Below are 19,511 nucleotides of genomic sequence, written 5' to 3' on the forward strand. Positions count from 1 at the left end.
CCGTACATCTGTTATTTTGTGCACGTACACACAGAAAAGGATGTCATTCCACTGCTCATTTATTTCCCAGGGAAAACTCCACAAAACATTTTACAAAATGGATAATCAAGAGGGAAAGACCCAACAAAGATGAAAGTAGAGCAGAGAAACGAAAAGCGCTATTACTGGAAGTTAAATTGGAATCTTCCATGCATGGTTGACCATGGCAACGTTGACCCCACTACCATTTGAGAGACTCTGGATGTATAACCAATAAACATAGTGCAAGAGAACTTACCGACAAACATGAGGAGCCTAGTCATGATGAAAAGGATTGAGTTGTCCTCAAGGAGGTGACATCTGTAAAAGATAAATTTCACATTAAAAGGACACTCTGATACTTTGTAACACCTGAAAACACAAAGGGGGACAGGTCATGAGGTGATCCAAAGTTAGAAGTATGGCAATTTGCCATGGCTGAGAAGATTTTCATTCTGTAAGTTACTCGATGAGAGGGCGGCAAGCATGGTTCAAACCACTCTTGGCAAGTTTTTATAAAGGGCCAAAGCACTTTAATTCTCAACATTTCTGTTTCAAATTATAAAGTACTGAATAGGGTTTTCCTACTTCTTTTTTCATTTCCCTATACATTTATGACTGAAAGTAAGAGAGTTTTTAATGTTTAAGCAAAAAGTTGTAAAGGTCACTAATAAAAAAATTTTTCCTGTTGATTATTAAAATTGCTTTGTGCATTTTCAGTTTGCAAGGTCATTTTAACAATCCCACAGTACCGTGCAAAGTATTGCCAGAAGATATGATTGATCGGATGGACTGATGCATTGATAGACAGATGAAAGAAAGAAGTTAAGAAGGAAGGGAAGAAAGAAAGAGAGAGAGAAAGAGAGAAAGAGAACAGATAGCTAGATGGATAGAGAGGTAAAAGTAGAGATTACAGAAAGAGATAACTAAGGAGAAGAAAACGGTCAAAATGAATTTAGACATAGGGTAACCTTGAACTATCTTTTTTTTTTTTTTTTTTTTGAATTTGTAACAAGGTCAATAAACAGAAGTATGCTTGAATGTGCACTGGATATCCACTTATGATGTTAACATGTAATAAACATGGAGATTTGGGAGTGCTTGGCAGGCTCAGTCCGAGCATGTGCCTCTTGATCTTGGGGTTGTGAGTTTGAGTCCCATGTTGGGTGTAGAGATTACTTAAAAATAAAATCTAAACAAACCCCACAAACTAAAAACAAAAAAACCCCAAACATTCAGATTTTGAGTATGGATTTATCTTCTAAGTTGGAAGACGATTGACAAGAGATAATGCTATGAGAGTTCTACCAGCAACTCTTTGTCTATAATAAGTAGACTCCTTTCCAAGTGCACGTCACTACATGTGATATACATAATTCTAATCTTCTAAATTAAATCACACTCAGACCCACAAGAGAAAACTTTTAAGAACAGAGTATCACTATTTCACCTATAAAATAAAAAGCCTACATAAAAAATATAACCATTTTTATATAAATTTCCCATGGATCTATAATATTTTATATGAAGTAAGTAAAAACGAGGTTGGTCTTATTGACTGTTCTTAATCTGTATGGTAGAAAGTGTTTAAATGTAGAAGAACATGAAAATAAAGATATTAATTGGTTCTCAGAGATTACCAAATTATAATGTGAAATTAAAATCAATTATAATATGAAAACCAACTCCTTAAAAAGAGTAGAAAACAGTAACATATGTATGCTGAAGAGAAAGGAATGCAATTCGTTTAACAATGAGAAAAACTATCCCCTTACCCATTAGTTACTTTTCCATATAAAATTCATATTTGTTTTGCAGGGATAGAAACTGGTGCAGTTTCTCAAAGGCTTTTCCTTCCAGAAGACAGAGTTGCTATTGGAAAGCCTGCCATCTAGCTGGGCCACGTGACCAGTTCTCACTAGTGGATTATCAGGGAAAATTGATTTTATCACTTGCAGGTCGAGGCAGTGAAGAGGCCAGTGCAGCTTAACCTTTTCAGCAGTAGGGGCCAGGACTTCAAGGATTTGGAACATGGCAGAATCCCAAGAAAGAAGAGCCTAGATCTTCATCACTATGAGAAAAGCTGCCCGACAGCTGGGAACACCCACAGTAACACATAAATGAGCAAGAAATACTCATCACTTACGTATACCGTATACAAAATGGATGAAAGACCTAAATGTGAGACCTGAAACCATAAAAGTCCTAGAAGAGAACACAGGCAATAACCTCTTTGACATGGCTGTAAAACCTTTTTTTGAGATAGGTCTCCAAGGGAAAGGGAAGGAAAGCAAAAACAAACCTTTGGGACTACATCAAAATAAAAGGCTTCGGCACAGTGAAGGAAACAATCAACACAACCAAAAAGCAACCTACAGAATGGGAGAAGATATTTACAAATAGCATCTCTGATAAAGGGTTAGTATCCAAAGTATATAGAGAACTTATAAATCTCACACTTAAAAAACCAAATAATTCAATTTAAAAATGGGCAGAAGAAATGAACAGATATTTCTCCAAAGACATAGAGATGGCCAACAGACACACGAAAAGATACTCAACATCACTCATGATCAGGGAAACGCAATTCAAAACTGCAATAACAGATCACCTCATACTTGTCAGAATGGCTAAAATCAACACGTGAAGAAACAACAGTTTTCGGCGAGCATGAGGAGGAAGAGGAACCCTCTTGCACCATTGGTAGGAATGCAAACTGGCATAGCCACAGTAGGAAAGGAGTATGGAAGTTCCTCAGAAAGATAAAAATAGAATTACCCTATGATCCAGCAATCACTCTAGCGGGTATTTGCCCTAAGGATACAAAAACACTAATTCAAAGTGATAGATGCACCCCTATGTTTGTAGCAGCATCATTCACAAGACCCAAGATACAGAAGCAGCCCGTGTCCATTGATTGATGAATGGATAAAGAAGATATGGTATACATATATGATAGACTATCATTCGGCCATAAAAAAGAATGAAGTCTTGTTATTTACAGTGAAATGGATGGAGCTAGGAAGTATTATGCTACATGAAGTCAGTTGAAGACAGACAAATACCACATGATTTCACTCACATGGGGCATTGAAGAAACAAAACAAATGAGCAAAGAGAAAAAAAAAAGGAGAAACAAATCAACAAACAGACTCTAAATAATAGAGATCACACTGGTGGTTCCCAGAGGTAGGTGGGGACATGGGTGGAAGAGACGACGGGTATTAAGGAGGGCACTTGTTGTCATGAGCACAAGTGTGATGTATGGAAGTGTTGACTCGCTATGCCATATACCTGAAACTGATAGAATACTGTATGTTAGCTAACTGCAATTAAAATAAAATCTTAAAAAGCCAAAAAGAATATCCTTTATAACTGAAATGGCATGGCTTATTACACTAACAGGACCTATATAAAAAATACTGTTTCTTAGGTGCCATAACCACATACTTTCTAACCCAGTGGTGCACACAATAAAGTGTTCTATAATGATGCAAACATTTCCACACTGTCCAATATGGCAGACATAACACTCTTGTGGCCATTGAAGAAACAGAACTGTTATTTATTTTTAATTAAACTTGAGTGTTAATAACCATGTCTGGCTAATGACTACCATAATGGGATGCTCAGTTCTAATCTTTAGTAATACCATTCCAACTTTCAACAGGATACAAGATAGTTTTCAGCATACCTTCCTACCTATCAATAGCCTGTGTTCCTGAATCTTGAAAAGTTTGACAAAAGTAAAGGTGAATTTTGGTTAATTACATTTGTTTTTCTAAAAAGAAAGAGGATAACTAACAGTTATCTACATCTATAATCCAGAGACAATAAATATTTTATTCTTCCTTCAGAAGCACATTTGAAGATAATGTTTACTTTTCATCACCACATGGGCAAAGGCCATGAGGTTTATCAGTAAAGTCTGGAGAATCATATTCTTTGCTACCCTGCGCCAACTGCTCTGCCTTTTGGATAAATATTCCAACTATACTCTCTTCCTCTGCCCCCATTTTGTCAATGAAATTTCTCAAGCCATCAAGTTATCCAGAGTTATATGCACAGAGGTTCTCATGTCAAATAATATAGGTGAACTCTGAGTCTGTGAGTCACAGAAATGCACATGGCCGACGTGTCTCTCTACTTTTCTACAGCATTTCCAAGACCACTATACTTGGAGTACTAGTATATTCCTGAGGCATAAATCTGGGGTACCTTCACGCTCTACAAACACCTCACAGTGAAGCCACTGACCCCACTGTTGATAGTGGGGTACTTCAGGTGCTTCACTCTTCACTGTTTGCGTGACCATCACATGCCCCATGCCCCATCCAGTGGCCCGAAGTCTAGTCTAACAGCAAGTGCTATTTGCACCTGGCCTGTGTGCTGGGGCACAAAACAGTCTCTGCACTCTGGCAACAACAAATAATACAGAGAGAAAAATGGACTGAAGCAAATCAAATGTTCTCTAGGGACACAGTATGTAATATCAGTTTTTGAATCAAAGAGCAATTCAGTGAGCAAAGTCTGTTGATTTTAATGCTTCACAATTGTTTACTATTTTTCTCTTGGTAATTTCAGAAGTTTAGAAAGAACATTTATTTTGAGAAATGAGTATTTATCACTGTTTATAAAGATACAGAACAAATCCTGTGAAGACACTACCCAAAAAGGGGGGGGATTCCAGATGAGGCCATTGTCAATTTTTAATCGGCAAAGCAAAGAGCATCACACTAATAAAACTTAATTAAGTCATTAAATATTTAAAATGAATTTCTAACTCTAGCTTATGGAATAATTTCCCTTTTATGTATTTGAAACCCTATTATGCAGTCTATACATAAAGCAAAATCAAATGCAAAACCAAACAATTTAATGTATTCATCTCAATCAAAAATTCCATTTCACTTATCCTTCCAAAATCTAAATCACCTTAGAACACTACATCACCATTTATATTTCCCTCACATCAGGAAACACATAACAAAACACTGTCACAAATACATTGCCCACAAAGTGGCTGTACCTTACAAAATATAACTCATTCATTTTACATGTTTCATTTCATTTCAATAATAATGTATAATAACATTGTCCAATTTACAGCAAATGTCAGATTTCTGGTAGAAAATATAATGAATATTTACTGACTTCACTTTTTATATCATTCACAACCAACTATCTATACATGTATATGTCTTCAATGTCCTTCAGACAACCATTTCTTACAGTGAGGAGTAGGTATACACGTTTGTAAGAAAGAATCAGATTCATGATTATTTTCTTTGGTGAAGATGTACTATGTCAACTTATTACATGGATCTGAATACAACTCCTGGGTAACTACATCTTTTATAGCATACTACATATATTAAAAGTTTGACCTAATGATATGAGGCTAACCAATGCAATAAATGCTAATAAATACCCAAATACATTGCAAAAACCTCAAGTATACCCTGCCCAAGCCAGGGTTGCCCAAGTCACAAACTGGACTCCTTTTCTTCCCTTGCGTCTCCCTCACAATCACCCAAATGTGCCAATTCTACCAAAATATCTTTTGAGCTTCTCCACATCACGTCTCCCTTTCGTGACTTCCTCAGTCCGGCCTCCATGACCCTCCACGCTTCTCTGCAAGCAGCCTCCTGTTCTCTCCCTGGGTTTGTCTTTTCCACATTGTTTTATGGTTTAAACTTACTTGAGAGTTTAGGTCAAACCTTCCACTTCTGAGATGCCTGGGTGGCTCTGCTGATTAAGCGTCCAACTCTTGACTCCAGCTCAGGTCATGACCTCACAGTTTGTGAGATCAAGCCCTGCATCGGGCTCTGTGCTATTAGCACAGGACCTGCTTGGGATCCTCTCTCCCTTTCCCTCTCCCTCTCTCTCTCTCTCTCTCCCCCCTCTTCTGCCCTGCTCACATATACACTCTCTCAAAATAAATAAAGAAACTTAAATTTCCTCAATCCTTTGTTCAATCTCCTCAATCCTCTCATGGGCTCTGATGCAGAGAAAGCAATGGAAATCTTTGTAAGGAGGAGGCTTATTTAAGGTCATAGAGGTCTGTTTCAGTGAAATTATTCTACAAATGCACCACATCACATAACTGCTTCACGTTAAAATGAACAATTACAAAAATACCTATACACAGTTTTGTTCTCTTTTTCCTTATTCTTGGCTGACACAGTAATTTCATCTAATGCAATGAGAGCTTGAGATAATAGGTTTACAACCAAAAATTTCAGTCTACAGCTAATATGTTAGATCATGCTTACCTACCAAAAATATTAGGAAAAATAATTTTTGCTTTCATATTCTTTCTAGAAATTTCTCTCATTCCACATCTCCCTCAAAGTTCATCCTTCCTTAAGGATACAATCTGAATTCATTACCATGTCACCAAAGTCCTTCACAATCTGACCCTACGAGATTTCACACACCCCAACCACAGACGCAATGCTCCAGGCAGAATGGTCTGTTAGGAGCACTCAACTTTCACAGGCTGTCAGGACAAGTGGACACACTCACATCCGTGTTTTGACATACTGTTCTACTAAGTCTAAAACGGCTCGGTTATTCAGGCATTTGTCAGCTTTCACTTCCAGGAAGTAAGGCGGTGTGCTTAAGGCCCTGGGATTCTATTTTAGAACCAAAGAGATCTGCAAAATAAAGAATTATTGTCAGACGAGGAGAGAAAAGGCCAAAAGGGAAAGTTAGGAAACAAAACATTCAAGTGTGTCATTTTAAAACTGTAAGGGGAGTTTGTACCCTTCAGCTCTGGAAAATGAAAACATGGATTTTAAATGTATGTTATTATCTCTTTACCTTTTAAACATCTGTATTAATTTTTACAAAGAAATAGTGGCCTTAGCAAACAATACGAGACTCTTAAATACAGGGACCAATATGAGGGTTGATGGCGGGTAGGCGAGAGGAGAAAGTGGGTGATGGGCATTGAGGGGGGCACTTGTAGGGATGAGCACTGGGTGTTGTACGAAGTGATGAACCACGGGAATCTACTCCAAAAACCAAGAGCATGCTGTACACACTGTAGTTTAGCCAATTTGAGAATAAATTATATTAAGAAAAAAAACTAGTGGCCTTAGTATCTGCTGCCAATAATGTTTTAGATTTTTTCTTTATTTTCTTAAATCATTCTTCTTTTGTGTCTAGTAATGATTTTTTTTAAGTAAAAATTTTTTTAATGTTTTTGAGAGAGAGAGAGAGAGAGAGAGAGAGAGAACGAGAGCGAGCAAGCCGGGGAGGAGCAGAGAGAGAGAGGGAGACACAGAATCTGAAGCAGGCTCCAGGCTCCAAGCTGTCAGCACAGAGCCTGATGTAGGCTTGTGCTCATGAGCTGAGAGATCATGACCTGAGCTGAAGTCGGACGTTTAACTGACTGAGCCCCCCAGAGGCCCCTTAGTTAGGAACTTTACCATGGTAAAGAAAAGGAGAAAACTGATATGGTGGCATGATATAAATTCACTGTCCAAGGTTAACCATTTCAACAACTAACCATTATGTTTCCTGTCTAAGGGTACTGTTTCAATAAAGTATATTCTCTAAATGTATAGAGACAGGGGTTTAAAAAAGAATATACTCTCGGGGCGCCTGGGTGGCTCAGTTGGTTAAGCTTCCGACTTTCGCTTAGGTCATGATCTCACGGTTCGTGGGTTCGAGCCCCGCGTCGGGCTCTGTGCTGACTGCCAGCTCAGAGCCTGGAGCCTGTTTCAGAGTCTGTGACTCCCTCTCTCTCTGACCCTCCCCTACTCATGCTGTCTCTCTCCTAGAAATAAATAAAACATTAAAAAAAAAAAAAAGAATATACTCTCTTCTTCAGTCTTTTAATCAAATAAATTGAAACTATTCAAGTGTTTTCCAGAAATAGGTTTTTCTTTTTTCGATAAAAACCAACTGTGTCACTTGCGGATATTATAACATGGAAGAGGAGTCTTAGCCATCCATAGCATTCTATGTATTTTAGTGAGATTCCAACAAACTGGCTATCTCTCCAGTTAGGGGTGAAGAACTCCTATCCCAATACAGCTGATGGGGTAGGCAGCGAGTTTGACTGGTTTAAAGAAGAATAATGCTAAATATAAACTACTTAAAATGAAGCATAAGAAAGGGGGGGCAGATACATCATACATGTTATTATTCCATATTCTAGAAAGCAAATTTGGGAATCTGAGTGTTAAAATTATTTTTACAATTCAATATGCAGTTAAAAATAACTAATTTAGCTGAAAACTATGAAAGTTTACTTTATGTTCGTCAGGCTGAGGATGAAGTGTTATATGAAGTAAGAGGTATTCAATTAGATACAGAGTCAGACGTATCAGGCTTCTTGTCCATTCTGCACTGGCCAACTCCAGGGAAGATGTTTCAACCTCCTTGTACCCCAAGTTACTTACATATCAAATTAATATTTTTTATCTATTTATCACATTTGTACCAACCTCAGTATATTATAATTGATTCTGTGTTTTTTTCCACATTAGATAATAAACACAAGAATTAAGACTAAGTCTGATCCATTTTTTCTCTTCTCCATAGGGCACAGCAAGATTTGTAACATCGCTGTTATCTCACAACTAGGACAGGAGAGTGGAAGACTGACATCTTACGTTGGAATTCTAATTTCCCAAAAGTGAACATGAGAAAAGAGTTATCGATTCCTGAAAGTTTGTGGAACACTGAGTCCAACTAACTTGAGTTTCTTTTCTGGAAAAGTTATCAGAACCTTAAGTGTGTAAATGTACATTAGGATCATCTTGGAAGAAGTGACGGTCAGGGACAGAATCCCTCTTACCCGAGCTGATTAGCACCAATAGTTTCTTTGTGAATGGAAAAGTCCTATAACAATCCTAAGCACCAAAGGAGAAATAAAGAAGAAATAAACGCTTTCCTTCACACATGGCCATGGCCTCTACCTTGAGTGGAGCTACCAACATAACCTTTCTTCTCCCAGAAGCCAGACCTCTTACACTTTATCTCCGATTTCTAGATTTCTTTAATGTAAAATCACACAAAGACACCAGAAAAGAAAGCCGAGTATGGAGTCCTAAGATTTAATTGTTTACAGTGGATAGATTATTCCTAATTCCATAGTAATGTTTTTAGACTCAAAGGTCTTACCAAAGTATTCCATTTTTTATTTTTATTGAAACAGCTCTCTTATCACACTCACATGTCTTTGATTTACATAGCATTTCATTATATAATTGTAATTACATAGCAAGTACCATGGTCAGTAACCCATGTGAGGACAAACACCAGTGTCCCTTGGTAAGCATTAGCTCGCCTGCAGGGAGTGGTGACGGCCTGCAGAGGGCCCCATTGAGTGACTTCAGTAAACAGAGGCACTGGCACACAGGTGGTAGAGCACAGAGGGCATGGCAACAGTTGGAGAGTTAATTAAGTGGGGTGGAAGTGTCACTTACGTGGACGTTCATGTTTATCACTGTTGCAGGACAGAGCCGCACAAGACCTTGGTTTGAAAGGGTCCTAAAGCAGCCTCTTCCAAACCTAAAACCATCTGTGACCAGTAAGAACATACCCTGTAAAGCTTTTTCTTGTCATATACCCGGTTTTCTCAAGACTACAGAGCCTGTTAGGGTAGAACACATGCTTTCTACTTATTTGTATCCCATGGAATAATACGGCAATGTTGTATCAAGAAGGAATACTGTATCAAAAGTACATAATTATTGATACAATGTTGTATCAAGAATATATGTTTAAACATGATAAATTAAGAATGTATTACAGCATGAATGATGCCTAAAATGTCTTCACTGTAAGATGAACCTGGCCACAGTCTGCTATTTTTCTCGCTGCCATCCAAAGCTGACCTCAGCTATCCCAAATTCATTTTACTGTTTACTAATTAAGATGGGATGGAACTGTTCAGGAAAGTTCAAGGCACTGTCCCACTTGGAATTAAATGTAAGCTGACAATCAGTATTTAGTGAAAGTGCTGGCTGTGATTTCATAAAGGGCCCACTCCGATCTGTCTCCCAAATGCATTTAGGCAGTAATGGATGACTTCCAGATAAAGCATCTGCCTTGGGTTCAAAATAAATGTGCAACCCCTGAGACACTTAGAGAGCCAAGGCGGAAAGCATGTTATCTAAGCAGGAGCTAAAGAATGATCAGGAATCGAGTGGTGACTTTTCTTGCCACTCCAGACAAGCAAGCATTTCCGTCCTTTTTTTTTTTTTTTTTTTTTTAAAGTTTATTTTTGAGAGAGAGAGAAAGAGACAGAGCACAAGCAGGGGAGGGGCAGAGAGAGAGCGAGACACAGAATCCAAAGCAGGCTCCAGGCTCTGAGCTGTCAGCACAGAGTCCAACACAGGGATCGAACTCGCGAGCTGCGAGATCATGACCTGAGCCAAAGTTGAACGCTCAGTCAACTGAACCACCCAGGCTCCCCAGACCTTCTGTTTCTAATGTGGGGAGTAAGCAGTAAGGAGCTGCCCCTGACGTAGCAGCTTGCAAGCTCCCCCTTTGTGTCCATGGGAGGCCATACTGAGAGAAGTTGTCTACAGTGGCTGTCACCAAAGGTTGAGAAATGAGTAACTTGATTGCACCAATGATCTTTGTCCCTGTCAGCTTACACACCCATCTTGTGCTTCTGCCTCCTCGTTGTCAGATTCCCACACGTGCCAGACCTATTTCAAAAACAAAGCTGTCAATAACAGGTAGCACTTTTTTGATTACTGGTATGAGAAAAATTACTTTTTCCGCCAAACAAATAGAGATTGTCAAGAATCTGCAGGAAGCAATACACAGTCGGGATTTCTTTTAGGCAACTGGGATTCACAACTCAGAATTTTCACCTTGCTTCACCAAAAAATGGTTTCATTTTTTTGAGAACTGACTTGTGAAAAATACCAAGAGTCTATGTAAAGAGCATCACATACACCATTTTTATTTCTTTGAAAACAAACAGAAATTCTTGATAGCTTAGTGAAAATGTCACTTCCAGTATTTTTCCCCTCAAGAAAATTCCTTTTAGTTCTAAAATTGCAAAATACATAAATTAGCAAAATAAACAAATATCGCAACGCTATTTTGTCTTAGAAAATCTCCTAGAGTATCTCAAAAGGTCAATATTTCAGTGCTAGTACTCGAAACCAACTTTACCTTTCAACTGACCTACAACAGAATATTTTCTTCTATATTCATAAGTCATTTGAAACACGGCTGTATTTCCAAACACCTCCTTCTGAAGTCACTACTTAAGGAATTATTTCATGGGAGTCGAAGAGAAATGGGAGACACCTCTAAGCTATACAACCTACTAGCCCATTTCACAAGTGAACCAAGAAGAGTGCCATCATAGGGTTGACAGTGCCTAACTCTCAAACAACAAATGAACCTTTAAAGACGGTCCCTGTTACTATTAGGCGGTAGACACCACAAATGCTACATCACAGCCATAAATTACTTTGGAAAACTAATTTGGGAATCATGGAAATGTCTGTGGAAAGTTACAAAATTGATGCAGGTAACAGGAAAAACAAACAAACAAACAAAAAAACGACATTCCAAACATACTCAAGTTGTATTGGAAAGTGAAGTTCTCCATAGCCACTGTTTTTCAAACTTTGACCAATAAGAAAGCCAGATTCATTGGATTCCAGAGAGTTCCTCTGCCCCCCAGTCTCCTTCCGACCGGAACCAGCACCAGGCAGAAGCTGGTAGCTGCCAGGTGGCACATACCAAGTATCATTTACTCCTTAAAATTTAAAACAAACTTAAATGCCACTCCCTACCACTAACCATCAATAGGTGTGTTTCTAGGTCTTCAGTTATTCTCATATTTTCAGAGGTGTCTGAAAAAATAAGGTCTGAGGGAGGAAGGAAGGGAAGTTCCTATGTCTTCCTTTGCCGTTGGTTTTGGGCAACCTGTAACCTTCATAAATTGCTAACCACTAACCAAGTCTTTATACAGATCAGTAGAGAGAAGCTAATCAAAGCCAGGGTCAGCATTTGCACTTCTATTTCTCAACACCACTCAGACTGGGGATTAAACTTCACAGATTAACTAACTACTGACAAACATAAACCAACTTCACCTTCCACAAGCCACCAGCTTGCCAAGAGATTCATTTCTCCTCTTTCTTTTATCAACATGAACAAACACAGTTACACAGCAGCAAATGGTCTGTCTCTTCCTGTTACTGCATACGCAAAAGTAAATACCCAAGCAATAGTGTGATTTAAAAGCAATCATTCAGGGAAAACTGGACTTTGGAAAGATTAAGAGATGATAAAGAACTACTTGAAATCTTAACATGACATTAAGATAAAAATTACAAGCAGTTTATGATCATTTTCACAGGAGTGTTACAGATTATGTAACTTTTTCAAAACATGCAGATAGAACACTAAAACAGTTTTCTAAATACGATAATCATCTATACTTTTCAAGGCATTATTCTAAAATACATATTCCAGGGGCACCTGGGTGGCTGAGTTAGTTGGGCGTCCGACTTCGGCTCAGGTCATGACTTCACAGTTCGTGAGTTTGAACCCCGTGTCGGGCTCTGTGCTGACAGCTCAGAGCCTGGAGTCTGCTTCAGATTCTGTGTCTCCCTCTTTCTCTGTCCCTCCCCCACTTGCACTCTGTCTCTCTCTCTCTCAAAAACAAATATTTCTTTAAAATGATAAAAAATAAAATACACAGTTATTGCAAAGAAAGAAGTTAGAACCTTTTGATACTTCAAGGGCCTGATGAAGTCTGGCGTGGCTGCACTGGACAGAGAAGGCAGAGGTGAGGCTAGAGTGAAGCCGGGGAAGACCCAGACCTAGGAGACCCGTGGGCCATGATATAGGAACATAGGGTTTTATTCTAAATTTTTTAAATGTTCTATTTATTTTTGAGATAGAGACACACACAGTGAGAGCAGGGCAGGGGCAGAGAGAGGAAGACACAGAATCCAAAGCAGGCTCCAGGCTCGGAGCTGTCAGCACAGAGTCCGACATGGGGTTCAAACTCACAAACTGTGAGATCATGACCTGCGCTGAAGTCAGATGCTTAACTGACTGGGCCACCCAGGTGCCCTACGTGGATTTTATTCTAAGGACAAGGGAAGCCATCCAAGGGGTGAAGGAGTGGAGACACAATTAACTTTGTGCTTTTTAAGCAAAGTTTAGCTTCGGAGGTGCACCTATAGTGGAGGCGGCAGAAGTGGATACAGGGATGTTAATTAGGGGACTATGGTTTATCCAGGAGAGACATGGAACAGTGTGGGATGGAAGGTCAGGGAAGAAATGGACAAATCCAAAAGAGGTTTAAGAATAAAGAATGGTTAAAATTTGTAACAAATTATATATAAGAGGGATAAGGAAAGCAAGAGAGAAAGAGATCCTCTAGCTGTAAAATAAGGATTTTAATCCCTGACGCATATTGTGGATGAATCGAAACCAAACTGTGACACCGTGAAGCACTTCTCCTCCACGGTGCCTGGTCGACAACAGAAACTCCAAAGAATGAAAATGTTAATTTTTAGAGTGAAGTCAAATTTTGTCCAATTCTTCTCACAACCGATGCGAGGTGGGGTCTTTTTCTTCCGGGTCAGATCCCGTATGTTTGAACCCTTCCGTGCACACAGATTGCAGCCCATTAATGCAAATGGAAGCAAGTGTGTCAGGTGTGACTCTGCTCTGTCACCTGGGGTACAGCCTACAGCAAGGCGTCCACACTCTGAACTGTCTACCTTTACGTGGTGGCAGGTATTCCTTGGACAGCCAATAAAAAACTTATCATGTGGGGCACCTGGGTGGCTCAGTCATTTATGCATCTGACTCCCAGGTTCAGCTCAGGTCATCATCTCAAGTTTTCATGAGTTCAAGCCCTGCACTGGGCACTGCGCTAACTGCGTGGAGCCTGCTTAGGATTCTTTCTCTCCTTCTCTCTGTGCTCCTCCTCTGCTCATCCTTGCTTCCTCTCAAAATAAATAAATCAACTTTAAAATTATAAAAAAATATCATATGGAAATATGTCTAATGTGGTAAGATTTCCAATTTAAATTCCTGACGACAAGCAAGGCCTTGGGTTTCCAATTCTTTTCCACAAGTCTATGTTGCTATGGGTTAAAACCTCAAGGTGTAACCCTTTGGATTGAGTAAAATGTTGAGACAACGCAGTTTGCCTCCCACAGTGGCCAAGGCAAAGTTCTGGAGGGCTGGAGAACTGTAGTTAGACCCATGCACAAGGTTCAAGCTTCATGCACACAGAGAATGCACTTCAGCCACAGGCCACATGTTGACCTCCGTGGGGGGCAGGGCACAGGGCACAATCCCATGACAGCAGGACCCTGTCCTAGTTCTTTAACCAGAGACTGACCATCATTACCCGCAGGGAGGCGTGTGGCCTTCCTATACTGCATGTTGACATGTAAACATTCATGCTTCATATTTATAAGGATGCAGTTCTAATGAAAGATCAGGAGTTGAACAGGCAATTTCTCAATTTGTGAGACCTATATGCCACTATGCAAAATTATTATTTTCTCCTTGAGTAATCTCCTGTGCGATAACGGGCCAGCCACAGCTTACTCAGCAATTAAATCAGTGGGGAAAAACATCTCAGAGAAAGTTAGTCTTGAACATTCTTTAGATCGCCCACAAAGAACGATACATGTGGGTCAGTACATACGTGAGTGTCTTCAATAAGCCTCACATGCTCATCTTTTGCTCCAGCATCAAAGCAAATTGCTGTTTCTTTTGTCAAGAAACCAGATCAAACAGCAGGCTTGCCTTTAAAGGAAATGTTGTAAAAATATATGTTTTTGTCTGTTTTTTTTTTTGTTTTATCAAGCACACGTAATTACGAAAATGCCCTATAACTCCACTACATACACAAGAAAACTACTTTTTTATCCATTTTCAAAACTGACACTCAGATAAAGTTCTACTCTAATTACTGAGAGTAGGCGCCTGGGCAGCTCAGCTGGTCAAGAGTCCAACTCTTCATTTCGGCTCAGGTCATGATCTCATGGTCTGAGTTCGAGCCCCACCTTGGGCTCTACACTGACAATGTGAAGACTGCTTGGGATTCTCTCTCTCCTTCTTTCTCTGCACCTCCCCTGCTCACGCTGTCTCTGTCTCAAGAAGAAATGAAAGAACGAAAGAAAGGAAGACAAGCTTAAGAAGACTGGAACAGACTCTGAGCCTGGGGAGATGCAGCGTCTTGATCTCTGTTACCAGGAATTGCCCCTTTTCTCCATGCCTCTGTTTTTCTCCATGTGGACTTCATGCTCAGGCAGGTTGTCCCCAAAGGCCAGAACACACACCCTATTAGAAGCTGTAAGACTACTCTTCCCAAGGATTCTAGCAAAATTCCCATAGGTGACAGTCGTGAAACAAGCATTACATGCCCACCCACGGACTAACCGTAGCGAATTATGACTGGACAAATTAAGACAGCTGGCCTCTCTGGAGTGGGAATATTAGGGCCAGCCCAGCCCCGCTCAAAAAGCATGGACTCAGGTGAGGAAAAGATTTCTGGAAGAAAAAAAAAAAACTTTCCCAAAAGTAGGGGTAAAAGAAGTGCACAGATGAAACCAATGGGCAGATACCCAGTATACAGGAGCAAGAACAGAATCAGTTACCCTGAAGCCCATTTGGTGTATGTTTCATTATTGTACGTACTTAAGCCAAATAACCCTGACCTAACTTGAACCGTCTATCGGGGAAACAAAAGAAGATTATCAAACTATAAAACCCCATGATTGACCTGAGCATGACGGTTACAAGTTACAGAGCATTTTCACATACATTATTCTCCCTTAATTCAGTTATTCCAGGCTAGGAATTCCAAATTCCCTGCCTACCCCTTTCTTCAAGGTCAGACCAATGTTTGTGAATTTCGAGAATCCAAAGATTATTTCTAAATGCTTCAATTGTGTTCACATGCTGTTAAGAAACTACAGTGTAAACATTTGAGGAAAGCTCATGGCTGTCAGTTTTATTGTGCTAAGAACTGCTGTGGAAATTCGGCCAGAGACCCATCAAGATATATTTCTGGGCCAAAGGCCAAAGTTCCAGGATTGGTCATGTCTTCTTTTCTGCAATCTGCATTTTACCCAGGACCCAGAGGTCACTTGAATACTAAAAATACAGCTTCCCCACCCCCTTTGAAAACAGCTTGACCAAGACTTTTACCATAATATTGCAGAAATGCATGGATCTGTGTGCTCACTTACCGAGAAATGTGTGGTTAGTATAAAAATCTCAAACAAATGATCAGGGGTCAAGGCCAGCAAACTCTTGTGATGGTTGTGAAGTAAATTGTGGGTTTGCTTTGGTGAAATTTAGTGGTCAGAAAACACATGAAGACCTCATGACGAAGCATTTAATAGAGCAGCAAATAGTAACAGACCTTTGTCTGGATCGCACTACATTTAGTGAGAATCAGAATCTGATTCATAAGGTTGAGACGAAAGACCAAATATACTAACGTGAAAGATGGGCCATACGTTGTTTTGCCCTTCCTTGAGAAAAAGTACGTACCAGTTGTTGACAAGAATGAAATCTTGCCATTTGCAACAACATGGATAGGACTGGAGAATATCATACTGGGGGAAGTCAGTCAGTTAGAGAAAGACACATACCAAATGATTTTACTCATATGTGGCACATTAGAAACAAATGACCAAAAGGGGTAAAAAAGAGAGAGACAAACCAAGAAACAAATGCTTAACTACAGAGAGCAAACTTAATGGTTACCAGAAGGGAAGTGGGGGGGGGGGGGAGTGTGAAACAGGTGATGGGGATTAAGAAATGCACTTGTTTTGAGGGGCACCGGGTGATATATGGAAGTGATGAATCACTCTATTGTACTCCTGAAACTAATATAACACTGTATGTTACCTATGCTAGGGTTTTAAAGGAAGAGATTTAAGGAGGAGGAAAAGGAAAGAAAGAAGGAAAGAGTAACAAACATTAAAGTATTGCAAAGGTTTTGTATATATGCACACATATATGTCTATACAGGAGTTTATATACGTATACACATAATTGTGTACAATTATATAAAACAGTGTTTAAAACTGTGCATACTCTTGAAAGTATTTGGAAAATATTTCAAAGTATTTAGAAAAAATCTCTGAGTAATGACAATGGATGGATACTGAGGGGTCAACTACCGTTGACAGTCACATCCTCTGATGTTTTAAAATGTGTCTTTCTGGAAAGTGACGGCAACCATTGATCAAACCCAATTGGAAGACTTAAGGTCAGGAATCCCCAGGACAGAGTTTATTCAGTGCTGCTAGTTAGAAAAAACAAAGTTGATAATATCTGTCAAAACTCTAAAATATTTTCATAGTGCTTGACGTGAGAGTCAAGGGAAAATACCTGCTCTCTGTAAGAAAAGGCAGAACACGGGGCACAGATCGGGGGCAGAATAAAGCAGGAGCCAGTGAAAGGGCAAGTCTGGGGCTTCTGTCTGTGTTCACTCAACAAGGTCTAAAGAGCCCTTCTCGGGGGCGCCTGGGGGGCTCAGTCGGTTAAGCATCTGACTTTGGCTCAGGTCATGACTTTGTAGTTTGTGGGTTCGAGCCCCGCATCGGTCTCTGTGCTGACAGCTCAGAGCCTGGAGCCTGTTTCGGATTCTGTGTCTCCCTCTCTGAACCCCCCCCCCCACCACCCTGCTCACGCTGCCTCTCTCTCTCTCAGAAATTAATAAAACGTTTTTAAAAAAAGCCCTTTTCATGCCTACCAATTGCAAAATGGAAAGAAAGTGACCGAGTCTGTCTGCCTTTTACACCAGTGACAGCAGTGTAAGAAGGATGCGATTTCATCCTGCAAGGAGCTGGGAGGCAGTCTATAAGCTGCATCTGAGGAATTATCTAAAAGTAAATTTAAAGGAAACCAATCAAAGTCTTGGATGGAATTTTTTTTTTTTTTGAGTTTAGATGGAAATGAAACGCAGTACTAGTAACTGAGATTCGGTCACAAAGGAGTCAGGTCCAGAGCCGATGCAGTCAAGTCTGAGTTCACCGACATCTGGTCAGTTTGGAATCGCCACCGTTCTCTAAACAAACGGCTGTGTAGTATTACTCAGAGCCCGCAGTTCAAACAGTGTTCGTCTCGGTCTGCCACATGAACTCTGACGTGTTAACACTGCGCTGGAAGAGGTCACTAACAAGTGGCCTTCTCAGAGACCGAAGAGCGGAATAAGAGCCATTGCTATGGATGGAACACAGTTGGCTTGTCTAACCTTTGGGTGGGTGGGTGTGGGCAAAGTTATGGAAGAGATCAGTCTCACGATTCAGTCCCTGGGTTTCCGGTTGTGAGCTGCACATCCTCGGCAAGATCCTCCCCAACATTATAGTTCCCCATCAGCATTTTAGGAAAGGACACAGAGGGGAAAAGAAGATGGCGGGAGAGTTGATTTTACACAATCCTTCCATCACACTATGGTTAATACTTACTTTCTACCAAATCAGATGACAGATACAGGACACAGGTGTCAAAGAAGTATCGAAAGAATCCACAGAACAGTTTACACACATAACCGCACACTTAAGCCTGCACATTCTAAACCTAAAGCAAGTTCAACATGTAAAAAAATATCAGTCCTATCCCCCCAAGTGTATAGAATATAAAGATTAAATATGTAACTATATTTTACGTAGGAGAGTGACACACAGCTCTACAATGGGTCCTCAACATTATCGTAACAGGCATGGAAAAATAAACAACCGGCACAAACCAATTTGCTGGGAATCAAAGAATCTAAAGGGCGAGTCCACATTATCTCTGTTTCTCATTTTATGTTCCTCCCTAAAATGTTACTCCTCCAACAACGTGTAAATTATTTGCATTCCAAAAGCATGGGGCGGAACAAAGTCTGTCACTCTTGGAACCTAAGTGTGCAAGATTATCACAGGTGCAGGCAATTAATAAGCAGATTGCCCTACGCCCAGGGTCCTTGGGGACCCATCAAAAAGCAGTAAAGAGACATTTGAGATCTCAGCTCAGTTACAAATAGAATTAAGCGGAGAAAGCGTATGCACCCTGTTCTCATTTTCTCCATTTTCTTTTGAAATTGAGAACACACATTAGGAGTCACTTTGAAGTTAGGGCTGCCTGAATATGATATTATTGATTTCCATAACATGTTTTTGCTCTGCAATGCGGATGTGCATTTTTCAAACATATTAAGCAAGTCTTTGATCTGATTTGTTCCACGGGAACACCGTATAGAGGCTGAACACCATGTCTATGTAAGGCTTGGCTGTGCTGAGGGGGGACGTTGCTCTCGCTTGAAAGAGGTTGGAAACATCCCATCTGAAAGCTCTTTTCAGTTCTCCTCAGCCTAACCATTTTACTCAGACGGGTCAAAGGTCACCAACTGTCAAAACAAAACCAAAATTACACAGTGCTCCTGCAAGAAAGCTAAGCAGAGTGGAAACTCAGAGTTCACCAACTGGGCTCCTTAATGCAGCACGTAGCAAACAGTAAAAACGCCCTTC

General features: G+C 40.0%; 1 long non-coding RNA gene across 1 annotated transcript in view; it reads right to left on the bottom strand.

Annotated features, from left to right (window-relative positions):
* Nucleotides 1–277: 277 nt before the first annotated feature.
* The window catches only part of LOC120235247, a 77,316-nt gene continuing 58,082 nt past the window's right edge, over nucleotides 278–19,511 (bottom strand). Inside the window, exon 3 of the long non-coding RNA XR_005529349.1 lies at nucleotides 278–339. This is a non-coding gene — a long non-coding RNA (uncharacterized LOC120235247). The remainder of the gene's footprint in view (nucleotides 340–19,511) is intronic.

Source organism: Hyaena hyaena, unplaced genomic scaffold, assembly GCF_003009895.1.
Source record: "Hyaena hyaena isolate Hyena2069 unplaced genomic scaffold, ASM300989v1 scaffold_125, whole genome shotgun sequence".
Classification (NCBI taxonomy): domain Eukaryota; kingdom Metazoa; phylum Chordata; class Mammalia; order Carnivora; family Hyaenidae; genus Hyaena; species Hyaena hyaena.